We start from the raw sequence: 13,791 nt of genomic DNA, 5'->3' as shown, positions 1-13,791 counted from the left end.
TCCCTTTTCTCCACACCATCTCCAGCATTTATTATTTGTAGACTTTTGGATCACAGCCATTCTGACTGGTGTGAACTGGTACCTCATAGTGGTTTTGATTTGCATTTCTCTGATAATGAGTGATGTTGAGCATCTTTTCATGTGTTTATTAGCCATCTGTATGTCTTCTTTGGAGAAATGTCTATTGAGTTCTTTGGCCCATTTTTTGATTGGGTCATTTATTTTTCTGGAGTTGAGCTGTAGGAGTTGCTTGTATATTTTTGAGATTAGTTGTTTGTCCGTTGCTTCATTTGCTATTATTTTCTCCCATTCTGAAGGCTGTCTTTTCACCTTGCTTATAGTTTCCTTTGAGGTGCAGAAGCTTTTAAGGTTAATTAGGTCCCATTTGTTTATTTTTGCTTTTATTTCCAATATTCTGGGAGGTGGGTCATAGAGGATCCTGCTGTGATGTATGTCAGAGAGTGTTTTGCTTATGTTCTCTTCTAGGAGTTTTATAGTTTCTGGTCTTACGTTTAGATCTTTAATCCATTTTGAGTTTATTTTTGTGTATGGTGTTAGAAAGTGGTCTAGTTTCATTCTTTTACAAGTGGTTGACCAGATTTCCCAGCACCACTTGTTAAAGAGATTGTCTTTAATCCATTGTATATTCTTGCCTCCTTTGTCAAAGATAAGGTGTCCATATGTGCGTGGATTTATCTCTGGGCTTTCTATTTTATTCCATTGATCAATATTTCTGTCTTTGTGCCAGTACCATACTGTCTTGATAACTGTGGCTTTGTAGTAGAGCCTGAAGTCAGGTAGGTTGATTCCTCCAGTTCCATTCTTCTTTCTCCAGATCGCTTTGGCTATTCGAGGTTTTTTGTATTTCCATACAAATTGTGAAATTATTTGTTCTAGCTCTGTGAAGAATACTGTTGGTAGCTTGATAGGGATTGCATTGAATCTATAAATTGCTTTGGGTAGTATACTCATTTTCATTATATTGATTCTTCCAATCCATGAACATGGTATATTTCTCCATCTATTAGTGTCCTCTTTGATTTCTTTCACCAGTGTTTTATAGTTTTCTATATATAGGTCTTTAGTTTCTTTAGGTAGATATATTCCTAAGTATTTTATTCTTTCCATTGCAATGGTGAATGGAATTGTTTCCTTAATTTCTCTTTCTGTTTTCTCATTATTAGTGTATAGGATTGCAAGGGATTTCTGTGTGTTGATTTCGTATCCTGCAAATTTACTATAGTCATTGATTATTTCTAGTAATTTTCTGGTGGAGTCTTTAGTGTTTTCTATGTAGAGGATCACGTCATCTGCAAATAATGAGAGTTTTACTTCTTCTTTTCCAATTTGGATTCCTTTTATTTCTTTTTCTGCTCTGATTGCTGTGGCCAAAACTTCCAAAACTATGTTGAATAGTAATGGTGAAAGTGGGCACCCTTGTCTTGTTCCTGACTTTAGAGGAAATGCTTTCAATTTTTCACCATTGAGGATAATGTTTGCTGTGGCTTTGTCATATTTAGCTTTTATTATGTTGAGGTATGTTCCTTCTATTCCTGCTTTCTGGAGAGTTTTTATCATAAATGGATGTTGAATTTTGTCAAAGGCTTTCTCTGCATCTATTGAGATAATCATATGGTTTTTATTTTTCAATTTGTTAATGTGGTGTATTACATTGATTGATTTGTGGATATTGAAGAATCCTTGCATCCCTGGGATAAAGCCCATTTGGTCATGGTGTATGGTCTTTTTAACAATATAAATTATTTCAATCCATGAACATGTTTTTCAATCTTGCTTCTTTTTTCAAATAACCAGCTCTTGGTTTCATTCATTTTTTCTTTCTTTTTTTTTTTTTTATTTCTTATGTCATTTATTTCTACTATGATATTTATGAATGTTTTTCCTTCTACTGGGTTTGTTCTTTATAGCATTGGACTCTACTTCCATCACCAGTCACACCCAAAACAGTGCATTGTTTTCACACTGGCTCCGTCTCTTCAGTCCGATGCTGTAAAGAACAGCATTCCTAATCTGGAATGCTTGGTCCATAAATCAAGCTAAGTTGGAAGTGGTCAAACAGGAGGTGGCAAGAGTGAGCATCGACATTAAGAATCAGTTAACAAAAATGGACTGAAATAGGTGAATTTAATTCAGGTGACCATTTATATGTACTACTGTAGGCAAGAATCACTTAGAAGAAATGGAGTAGCCCTCATAGTCAACAAAAGACTCTAAAAGCAGTACTTCAGTGCAATCCTAAAAATGACAAAATGATCTCTATACATTTCCAAGGCAGACCATACAATACCACAGTAATCTAAGTCTATGCCTCAACCACTAATGCTGAAGAAGCTGAAACTGGATGGTTCTATGAAGACCTACAAGATCTTCTAGAACTAACACCAAAAACAGATGTCGTTTTTCATCACAGGGGACTGGAATGCGAAAGTAGGAAGTCAAGAGGTACCTAGAGTAACAGGCAAGTTTGGCCTTGGAACAAAAAATGAAGCAGGGAAAGGCTAACAGAATTTGCCAAGAGAACGCACTGGTCATAGCAAACATCCTCTTCCAACAACACAAGAGACGACTATACACATGGACATGACCAGATGGTCAATACAGTAATCAGATTGATTATATTTTTTTGCAGACAAAGATGAGTAAGTGCCGAGGTCCAGCCCCAGCTGATCCAGGGAGTTCGAAGAGGGGACGGTGTCAGCGAGGATCAGGATACAATAGCTTCAATTAGATATTAATTAGAAATATAAAGAGTAATAGAATGAGGATAGCTCAGTGGGAAAATTCAGTGGAGAAAAAAGGCTGAGTAGCTTGGTTTACGTGGGAGACCAATGAAACTTCAAGACAAGAAGTTTGCACCACTTACGTAGGCCGCAGGAGTCCTTCCTTTCTCCCAAAGGAGGAGACACTGAGGCCTCCCAGGTCAGATCTTAGAAGCCCAGGCAAAATTAGTAAGCTTGGTGGGTTCCGCGCTTCAGATGGAGACTCAGCCAGAGTTTGAGAGAGAGAGCTACATGGGGAGACCAGTATTTCAAGAAACTGAACCCAATTCTTTATTTTCCATGGTCTACTTTTATACACTGAGATGTTATGCAAAAGTCACGTGGAGTCGGCAGTCCTGACTTTATCAAAGTCAGGTGCTTCATACAAATGTATACAGAGGTCTTAGGGGTGTTACATCATCTTCTGGCCAGGGGGCCTGCTGACAATTTATCACCCTCTCCTTGTGAAAGCTGTCAGTCAACCAGGACACTTATTTCTCCAGGGGTGATTATTCTTAAAAAAGACTCCACCTTCCGAAGGTACCAGATAAAGTTACATTCCTATAGGGTGAGGGTGTAGTGGGTTTTAATTAAGGAAAGAATTTACTTAGCCTAAGGTCTAACATGATTAATATCAAAGGTTGATACCTATTTCTTCTATATATTCATTAACGTGTGTAAGGGCAGGGGATGTGGAGACTTAGCAACAAACATTGGCTCAACAAATGAAAAACCCTTCACCAATACAATTTCTAATCAGCCCACTATACTTATACTAATGGTTTTCTAACTTTTCTAAGGAACCTGTTTTTAGAAAGTTTAAAGCATCTTGTGCCTCTCACGGTTGGGAGGCTGTGAGCAATCACATGTGGCCGGACAAGCCTGTCAGGCAGGCTAGAGAACCTTCAGAGGAGTTTGTAGGTTAAAACACTCTTGTCACGCCAGGAGTTTTTATTAACTGGAGCTCTAAGTTAACGCCTTCTCCGAAAGAGGTGGTGGGGGACAGCCGCCCATAAAGTCAGAGGTGTAGGTGAGAGTACAAAATAGTAAAGTAGGCAGGCTCTGGTTATGGGGGTAGATGCTCGAGGATTTCCAGGGGGACTCCTGAGGTTCGATCCCACCTTGCATATGTTGAGCCTCCTTCCCTCATGACCTTTGCCATGGGTGGAGGTCCTCATGCTGGCTCCCCGCAGGTAAGCTCTATACAGTCAGCAAAAACAAGACCAGGAGCTGACTGTGGCTCAGATCATGAACTCCTTGTTACAAAACTCAAACTTAATTTGTAGAAAGTAAGGAAAACCATTAGACCATTCAGGTATGACCTAAACTCAAATACTTTACAATTACTCAGTGAAAGTGACAAATACATTCGAGGAATTAGATCTGATAGGCAGAACTATGGGTGAAGTTTCATGACATTGTACAGGAGGCAGTGATTCAGACCATCCCCAAGAAAAATAAATGCATAAAGGCAAAAATGTTGTCTGAGGAGGCCTTACAAATAGCTGAGAAAAAAAGAGAAGCTAAAGTCAAAGGTGAAAAGGGAAGATATATCCATCAAATGAAGAGTTCCAAAGAATAGCAAGGAGAGATAAAGAAGCCTTCCTCAGTGATCAATGCAAAGAAATAGAGGAAAGCAATATAATGGGAAAGACTAGAGATCTCTTCATGAAAATTAGAGATACCAAGGGAAAACTTCATGCAAAGATGGGTAAAATAAAGGACTGAAATTGCATGGACCTAACAGAAGAAGAAGATATTAAGAAGAGGTGGCAAGAATACACAGAAGAACTATACAAAAAAGATCTTAATGACCCACATAACCACTGGTTAACCCAAATGGTATGATCACTCACCTAGAGCCAGACATCCTGAAATGTGAAGTCAAGTGGGCATTAGGAAGCATCACTACAAACAAAGCTAGTGGAGGTGATGGAATTTCAGTTGAGCCATTTCAAATACTAGAAGATGTTGTTGTGAAAGTGTTGCATTAAATATGCCAGCAAATTTGGAAATCTCAGCAGAGAGGCCACAAGACTGGAAAATGTCAGTTTTCATTCCAATCCCAAAGAAGGGTAATGCCAAAGAATGTTTGAACTACTGCATGCTCACACCCATCTCACATGCTTGCAAAGTAATGCTCAAAATTCTCCAATCCAGGCTTCAACAGTACATGAACTGAAAACTTCCAGATGTTCAAGCTAGATTTAGAAAAGACAGAGGAACCAGAGATCAAATTGCCAACACATGTTGGATCATTCAAAAAGTGAGAGAGTACCAAAAAATATCTACTTCTGCAATATTGGCTATGTCAGTCTTTGACTGTGTGGATCACAGCAAACTGTGGAAAATTCTTAGAGATTGAAATACCAGACAGCTCTACCTGCCTCCTTAGGAATCGGTGTGCAGGTCAAGAAGCAACAGTTAGAACTGAACATGGAACAATGGACTAGTTAAAAATTGGGAAAGGAGTGCCTCAAGGCTGTATAATGTCACCCTACATATTTAATTTACATGCAGAGTACATCATGCAAAATGCTGTACTGGGTGAACCACTAGCTGGAATCAAGATTGCAGGAGAAATATCAATAACCTCAGATACACAGATGACTCTTTATGCCAGAAAGCAAAGAACTAAAGAGTCTCTTGATGAAAGTGAAAAACGAGAGTGAAAAAGTTGACTTAAAACTAGACATTCAAAAAATTAAGGTTATGGCACCCGGTCCTAGTACTGCATGGAAAATAGATGAGGAAACAATGGAGACAGTGACAGGCTTTGGTCTCTTGGGCTCCAAAATCATTGCAGTTGGTGACTGCAGCCATGAAATTAAAAGATGCTACAGCCATTCCACCCTGAATGCGCCCAATCTCATCTGATCTCCGAAGCTAAGCAGGGTCGGGCCTAGCCAGTATTTGGATGGGAGGCCGCCTGGGAATACCAGGTCTGTAGGCTTTTCTTTTGGGGCTTTCCTGGTGGCTCAGACAGTAAAGTGTCTGCCTACAATGCAGGAGGCCAGGGTTCAATCCCTGGGATAGGAAGATCCCCTGGAGAAGGAAATGGCAACCCACCCCAGTACTCTTGCCTGGAAAATGCCATGGACTGAGGAGCCTAGTAGGCTACAGTTCATGGGGTCACAAACAGTTGGACACGACTTAGCGATTTCACTTTCTTTTCTTTCTTTCTTTGCTTCTTGGAAGAAAGGCTATGACTAACCTAGATAGCATGTTAAAAAGCAGAGACTTTAGTTTGCCAACAAAAGTCTGTCTAGTCAAAGCTATGGTTTTTCCAGCAGTCATGTATGGATGCGAGAGTTGGACTATAAATAAGACTGAGCACCAAAGATTTGATGCTTTTGAACTGTGATGTTGGAGAAGACTCTTGAGTGTCCTTTGGACTGCAAGGAGATCCAACCAGTCAATCCTAAAGAAAATAAATTCTGAATATTCATTGGAAGGACTGATGCTGAAGCTGAAACTCCAGTACTGTGGCTACCTGATTCACAGAACTGACTCATTGGAAAAGATTCTGGGAAAGATTGAAGGCAGGAGGAGAAGGGGACAACAGAAAATTAAATGGTTCGATGGCATCACAGACTCGATGGCCATGGGTTTGAACAAGCTCTGGGAGTTGGTGATTAACAGGGAAGCCTGATGTGCTGCACTCCATGGGGTTGCAAAGCTTTGGACATGACTGAGAGACTGAACTGAACTGAACTACTGGGTTTTGTCTGCGTTTTGCTTGTTCTACTTTCTCTACTTTAATGAAGTATGCAATTAGGTCATTTACTTGAAATTTTTCTTGTTTCCTGAGGTAGACTTCTAACACCATAAACTTCTCACTTACAACTAATTTGTTGCAATCCATAGATTTGGGGTCATTGTCTTTTTATTTTTCTCCAGATATTTTTTAGTTTCCTGTTTGATTTCTTCAATGGTCCACTAGTTGTTTTTAGCATGTTGTTCAGCCTCCATATATTTGTGATTTTTGCATTTTTAATGCAAACTATTAATAAAATAGTTGATTTCTAGTGTCATAGTAATGTGATCAGAAAAGATGCTTTCCATGAATTCAATTTTCTTCTATTTATTGATTAATATTTTATGGCTTAGCACATGATCTTTCCTAGATAATGTTCCATGTGCGCTTGAAGAGTGTATACTGCCGCTTTGGATGGAATGCTCTGTTATCATTTAAGTCCATTGGCTCTATGTGTCATTTAAGGTCAGTGTTTCCTTATTGATTTGGATGATTTGGCCATTGATGTAAGTGAGGGGATAAAGTCCACTATTATTATTGTGTTACTATAGATATCTCACTTTTTATCTGTTAATGTTAGCTTTATGTATTTAGGTGCTTCTCTGTAGGGACAATATATATTTACAATGTTATATCTTATTCTTAGATTGATCCCTTGATCATCCTGTTACAGTCTTTGTTTTAATGTCTGTTTTGTCTTATATAAGTATTGATACTCCAGCTTTCTTCACTTTCATGGAATATCATTTCTCATCTCACATGCAGTTTGGGTGTGTTTATATCTGAAGTAAGTCTCTCGGAGGCAGCTTCTGTATGGGTCTTATTTATGTATACATTCAGCCACTCTGTGTCTTTTCTTTGGACCATTTAGTCTATTCACATTTAAGGTAATTATTAATAGTTTTGTACTCATTGCCATTTTGTTAATTGATTTTGGATTATTGTTGAGTTGGTTTTTGGTCCTTTTTTTCTTTTGATATACTCCCTTGTGATTTGATGACTATCTTTAGAGATATATTCAAATGTCCTTCTTTACTCCGTAGGTATATTTATGACAGAGTTTTGGTTTGTGGTTACCACTGTTGTTATTGTTCAGTAGCTAAGTCATGTCCAGCTCTTTGTAATCCCATGAACTTCAGCACAGCAGGCTTCCCTGCCCTTCACCATCTCCCAGAGTTCCTCAAACTCATGTCAATTGAGCCAGCAATACCACCTAACCATCTCATCCTCTGTCACCTGCTTCTCCTCCTGGCCTCAATCTTTTCCAGCATCAGAATCTTTTCCAATGAATCAGCTCTTCACATCAGGTGGCCAAAGTATTAGAGTGGTTACCATGAGGTTTATATACACCATCCTATGTATACATGACTATTTTAAGTTGCTGTTCTAAATTCAAATGCATTTTAACAGCCCACTCCCATTATGGTTATGACATCATGTTTTACATTTTCTTGCTTGTGTATCTCTTAATTATGTACTGTGCATATAGATGATATTCCTACTTTGATCTTTTAAGCTTCCTACTAGCTGTATATGTGGTCGATTTATTAACTTTACTCTATATTTGCCTTTACCAACAAATCTTTCCTTTCATCCATTTGATATTTCTAGTTGTGGCTTTTTCTTTTCTACTTAAAGAAGGCCCAACAACATTTCTTGTAAAACCCTTTGCTAGCTTGAGGAACTCCTTCAAATTAGGATGAAATCCTTGCCAGATAGCATGCTTAAATGAAAGCCTTTTTGGTTGTGCATGTTTCCCTTTTGTCACTTGTAAATATATCATGCTATTCCCTTATGGGGTCTTCCCTGGAGCCTCAAACAATAAAGAATCTGCCCACAATGTGGGAGACTCTGGTTTGATCCCTGGGTCAGGAAGATGCACTGGAGAAGGAAATGGCAATCTACTCCAGTATTCTTGCCTGGAGAATTCCATGGACAGAGGAGCCTGGCAGGCTACAGTCCATGGGATTGCAAAGAGTTGGACACAACTGAACAACTAACACATTCCCTTATGACTAACAGCATTTCTGCTAAAAAAATGTGCTGGTAGACTTTTGGGAGTCCCTTTATGTTTAACTTGTTGCTTTTCCCTTGCTGATTTTAATAATCTTTCTTAATTTAATTTTTACCATTTTGAATATGATATGTGTTGGTGTGTATCTCCAATTTGATTCTGTTTGAGACTCTCTGTGATTCCTGGACCTGGATGTCTGTTTCTTTCCCAGGCTAAGGAAGTATCCAGCTATTTTGTCTTCTGCCCCTTCTCTACCATTTTTTTCTGGGACCCCCAAAATATCAATGTTAATATGCATGATATTGTTCCACAGTTCTCCTAGATCAGATCAGAACAGATCAGTCGCTCAGTCGTGTCCTACTCTTTGAGACCCCATGAACCGCAGCAAACCAGGCCTCCCTGCCCATCACCAACTCCCGGAGTTCACTCAAACTCACGTCCATCGAGTCAGTGATGACACCCAGCCATCTCATCCTCTGTCTTCCCCTTCTTCTCTTGCCCCCAATCCCTCCCAGCATCAGAGTCTTTTCCAATGAGTCAACTCTTTGCATGAGGTAGCCAAAGTACTGGAGTTTCAGCTTTAGCATCATTCCCTCCAAAGAAATCCCAGGGCTGATCTCCTTCAGAATGGACTGGTTGGATCTCCTTGCAGTCCAAGGGACTCTCAAGAGTCTTCTCCAACATCACAGTTCAAAAGCATCAATTCTTCAGCACTCAGCCTTCTTCACAGTCCAACTCTCACATCCATACATGACTACAGAAAAAAAAACATAGCCTTGACTTGACGAACCTTTGTTGGCAAAGTAATGTCTCTGCTTTTGAATATGCTATCTAGGTTGGTCATAACTTTCTTTCCAAGGAGTAAGCGTCTTTTAATTTCATGGCTACAGTCACCATCTGCAGTGATTTTGGAGCCCAGAAAAATAAAGTCTGCCACTGTTTCCACTGTTTCCCCATCTATTTCCCATGAAGTGATGGGACCAGATGCCATGATCTTCGTTTTCTGAATGTTGAGCTTTAAGCCAACTTTTTCACTCTCCACTTTCACTTTCCCCAAGAGGGTTTTTAGTTCCTCTTCACTTTCTGCCATAAGGGTGGTGTCATCTGCATATCTGAGGTTATTGATACTTCTCCTGGCAATCTTGATTCCAGCCTGTGTTTCTTCCAGTCCAGCGTTTCTCATGATTACTCTGCATAGAAGTTAAATAAACAGGGTGACAATATACAGCCTTGACATACTCATTTTCCTATTTGGAACCAGTCTGTTGTTCCGTGTCCAGTTCTAACTGTTGCTTCCTGACCTGCATGCAAATTTCTCAAGAGGCAGACCAGGTGGTCTGGTACTTCCATCTCTTTCAGAATTTTCCACAGTTTATTGTGATCCACACAGTCAAAGGCTTTGGCATAGTCAGTAAAGCAGAAATAGATGTTTTTCTGGAACTCTCTTGCTTTTTTGATGATCCAGCGGATGTTGGCAATTTGATTTCTGGTTCCTCAGCCTTTACTAAAACCAGCTTGAACATCAGGAAGTTCACGGTTCGCATATTGCTGAAGCGGTGGCTTGGAATATTTTGAGCATTACTTTACTAGCGTGTGAGATGAGTGCAATTGTGTGGTAGTTTGAGCAGTCTTTGGCATTGCCTTTCTTTGGGATTGGAATGAAAACTGACCTTTTCCAGTCCTGTGGCCACTGCTGAGTTTTCCAAATTTGCTGGCATATTGAATGCAGCACTTTCACAGCATCATCTTTCAGGATTTGAAATAGCTCTATTTCAAATTCTATCACCTCCACTAGCTTTGTTCGTAGTGATGCTGTCTAAGGCCCACTTGACTTCACATTCCAGGATGTCTGGCTCTAGGTCAGTGATCACACCATCGTGATTATCTGGGTCATGAAGATCTTTTTTGTACAGTTTTTCTGTGTATTCTTGCCATCTCTTCTTAATATCTTCTGCTTCTGTTAGGTCAATACCATTTCTGTCCTTTATCAAGCCCATCTTTGCACGAAATGTTCCTTTGGTATCTCTGATTTTCTTGAAGAGATCTGTAGTCTTTCCCATTCTGTTGTTTTTCTCTATTTCTTTGCATTGATCACTGAGGAAGGCTTTCTTATCTCTTCTTGCTATTCTTTGGAACTCTACATTCAAATGTTTATATCTTTCCTTTTCTCCTTTGCTTTTCGCTTCTCTTCTTTTCACAGCTATTTGGAAGGCCTCCCCAGACAGCCATTTTGCTTTTTTGCATTTCTTTTCCATGGGAATGGTCTTGATCCCTGTCTCCTGTACAATGTCATGAACCTCATTCCATAGTTCATCAGGCACTCTATCTATCAGATCTAGGCCCTTAAATCTATTTCTCACTTCCACTGTATAATCATAAGGGATTTGATTTAGGTCATACCTGAATGGTCTAGTGTTTTTCCCTACTTTCTTCAATTTAAGTCTGAATATGGCAATAAGGAGTTCATGGTCTGAGCCACAGTCAGCTCCTGGTCTTGTTTTTGCTGACTGTATAGAGCTTCTCCATCTTTGGCTGCAAAGAATATAATCAATCTGATTTCGGTGTTGACCATCTGGTGATGTCCATGTATAGAGTCTTCTCTTGTGTTGTTGGAAGAGGGTGTTTGCTATGACCAGTACATTTTCTTGGCAAAACTCTATTAGTCTTTGCCCTGCTTCATTCCGTATTCCAATGCCAAATTTGGCTGTTACTCCAGGTGTTTCTTGACTTCCTACTTTTGCATTCCAGTCCCCTATAACGAAAAGGACATCTTTTGGGGGTGTTATTTCTAAAAGGTCTTGTAGAACCGTTCAACTTCAGCTTCTTCAGCATTACTGGTTGAGGCATAGACTTGGATTACTGTGATATTGAATGGTTTGCCTTGGAAACGAACAGAGATCACTCTGTCGTTTTTGAGATTGCATCCAAGTACTGCATTACGGACTCTTTTGTTGACCATGATGGCTACTCCATTTCTTCTGAGAGATTCCTGCCTGCAGTAGTAATAATATATATTGGTCATCTGAGTTAAATTCACAGTTCTCCTAACTGTCCTCATAATTTTACTTTTTTTTTTCTTTCTTCTTTTCAGCTTCCACTTTTCTTCCAGTTTACAAATTTGTTTCTTCATATCATCTAATCTACTTTTAATTCCTTCTATTATATATTTTATTTCAGTTATAGTATTCTTCAGCTCTATTTGAATCTTTTTTATATTTTCCAATTCCTTGTTAAAGTTCTCAATGTGTTTGTCCATTCTTATCTCAAGTACTTTGAGCATCTTTATTTATGATCATTACCTTGAACTCTTCATTGGATAGGTTGCTTATCTCCACTTAGTTCTTCTAAGGATTTATTTTGTTTCTTCATTTGGAACATATGTTTTGTTCTTCTCATTTTGCCCAGTTTGCTGTTTTAGTTTTTGTATTTGTTATGTTGGTTAAATTTGCTGATCTTAGAGAATTGGCTTTTTCTATGGATGTCTCATGCATGGGAGGAATCCACTCCTCTAGTCACCAGGGCTATATGCTCTAGGGGAGACCCTTACATGAGCTGCATGGGCCTTTCTATTGTGAAAGGCTAACTACTGTAGGTGGTCTTGTAAGTATGGCTTTCCTATAGTTCCACTGGTTTCCAGACCCTGACTTGTGCAGCAAAAGTTGGCCAGTGTGGCCAGGTCTTAATATGGCAGGCTGTGTAGCTTCAGGCTATTGCTGGCCCATAAGTGAGAGGAGTTGAGTCCCAGAGTGACTAGTGCTGGCCAGGGGATCCCAGATTTAGTGTTGGCTTGTTGATGGTGGCGTCAGTTCCTATCACAGTTGGCTACACGTTCCAGAGGGTCCCAAAAGTGGTGCTGCCCTGCTGGTGAGTAGTATCAGATCCTAAGGTGAGTGGATTAGGAGCCAAATGAGTCTTGGACTGGGTGCAACATGCTTGTGAGAAGCATTTGGACCCAGTGGGGTGCTAAGGCTGGTGTCAGCCTGCTGGTGAGTGGGACAAGGGCCCAGGGTATCACAGGACTAGTACTGTCTCACTGATGGGTGAAGCCATTTCCTGGGGCTATTGTCAACCCACTGGTAAGTGGTATTGGATTCTTGAATCTGTTGCTATAGGGAGCAAATATCTCAGAGCTGATATCAGTCCATAGGTGGGTGGGACAGTAGCCTAGGGAATCCAGAGACTAGTTCCAGCTCACTTGGGTATGGAGCTGAGACCTGCAGTCTCTTATTGCCCTTGCAATAAGAGACTCAGGGGTCCCTGAGCTGGTGCTAGACTTCTGGTGAGAAGGGCTGAGTCCTGGCCCCTCTGATGAGCAGGGCTGGGTCTTAGAGCAGCTGGGGACTCAGGGGTGTCCTGAAGCAGCTTCCCTGGTGGCACATGGAGCTGTGGTCTCACCCAGATAGCCGTTTGGCCTGAGGCATCTCGCTACTAGTGCCATGGTTGGGTTTGGGTTGGGTTTGGGATGATTGGGTTTTCATGCTAATCAGCTTGAGGGAGGATTCTGAATTGGTGCTTGCCAGTACCAGTGTCCTCACTACAGAATGAGCTTCTGAAAATGCCTGCTTCCAGTGTCTGTGTTCCCAGGTTGAACTCCATTTGCCTTCTGCCTCTCTGAGTCTCAGCAAGTACATCTAATCCAGTCTCCTTTCTAACCCTGCTTATTCTGGGTCCTTGAGCATGTGAAATTTTCTGTGTGCCATTTAAGAGTACAGTCTATGTCCTATATGTCTCTGGCTCCTCTGAAAGTAAGCCTCATTTGACCTCCAAAATCAAACATTATCAATTCCTTGGTCCATGATCCCCAGTCTGGGGTGCCTGCTGTGGGGCTTGGATCCATTGATCCTTGGGGAGAAACTTTGTAATTGTCCTGTTTGTGGATCATTGACCCATGGGTATGGATCTTGAATATACCTTATTTACACCCCTTCTAACCATATCATTGTAGTCTATTCTTTACATCTTTCGTTATAGAAAACCTTTTTTTTTTTTTTTTTTGCAGGTCTTCAGATCTCTCTAATCAATACTTGTTCTGTTCAGTTCAGTTCAGTTCAATCACTCATTCATGTCAGATTCTTTGCAACTCCATGCACTGCAGCACATCAGGCTTCCCTGTCCATCACCAACTCCCAGAGCTAACTCAAACTCATGTCCATCGAGTCTGCGATGCCATCCAACCATCTTATCCTCTATTGTCCCCTTCATCTCCTGCCTTCAATTTTTCCCAACATCAAGGTATTTTT

At 40.3% G+C, this 13,791-nt stretch overlaps 1 protein-coding gene and 1 pseudogene across 10 annotated transcripts in view; both read left to right on the top strand.

Annotated features, from left to right (window-relative positions):
- GRIA4 (glutamate ionotropic receptor AMPA type subunit 4) overlaps positions 1–13,791 on the top strand; it is a 679,480-nt gene that overhangs the window by 333,305 nt on the left and 332,384 nt on the right. The gene's annotated exons all lie outside the window — the stretch shown is intronic.
- Positions 5,616–5,733, top strand: LOC139176166 (5S ribosomal RNA; annotated as a pseudogene).

Source organism: Bos indicus, chromosome 15 (assembly GCF_029378745.1).
Source record: "Bos indicus isolate NIAB-ARS_2022 breed Sahiwal x Tharparkar chromosome 15, NIAB-ARS_B.indTharparkar_mat_pri_1.0, whole genome shotgun sequence".
Classification (NCBI taxonomy): domain Eukaryota; kingdom Metazoa; phylum Chordata; class Mammalia; order Artiodactyla; family Bovidae; genus Bos; species Bos indicus.
Note: the sequence above shows the minus strand (reverse complement) of the source record. Positions and strands in the feature narration are given on the sequence as shown.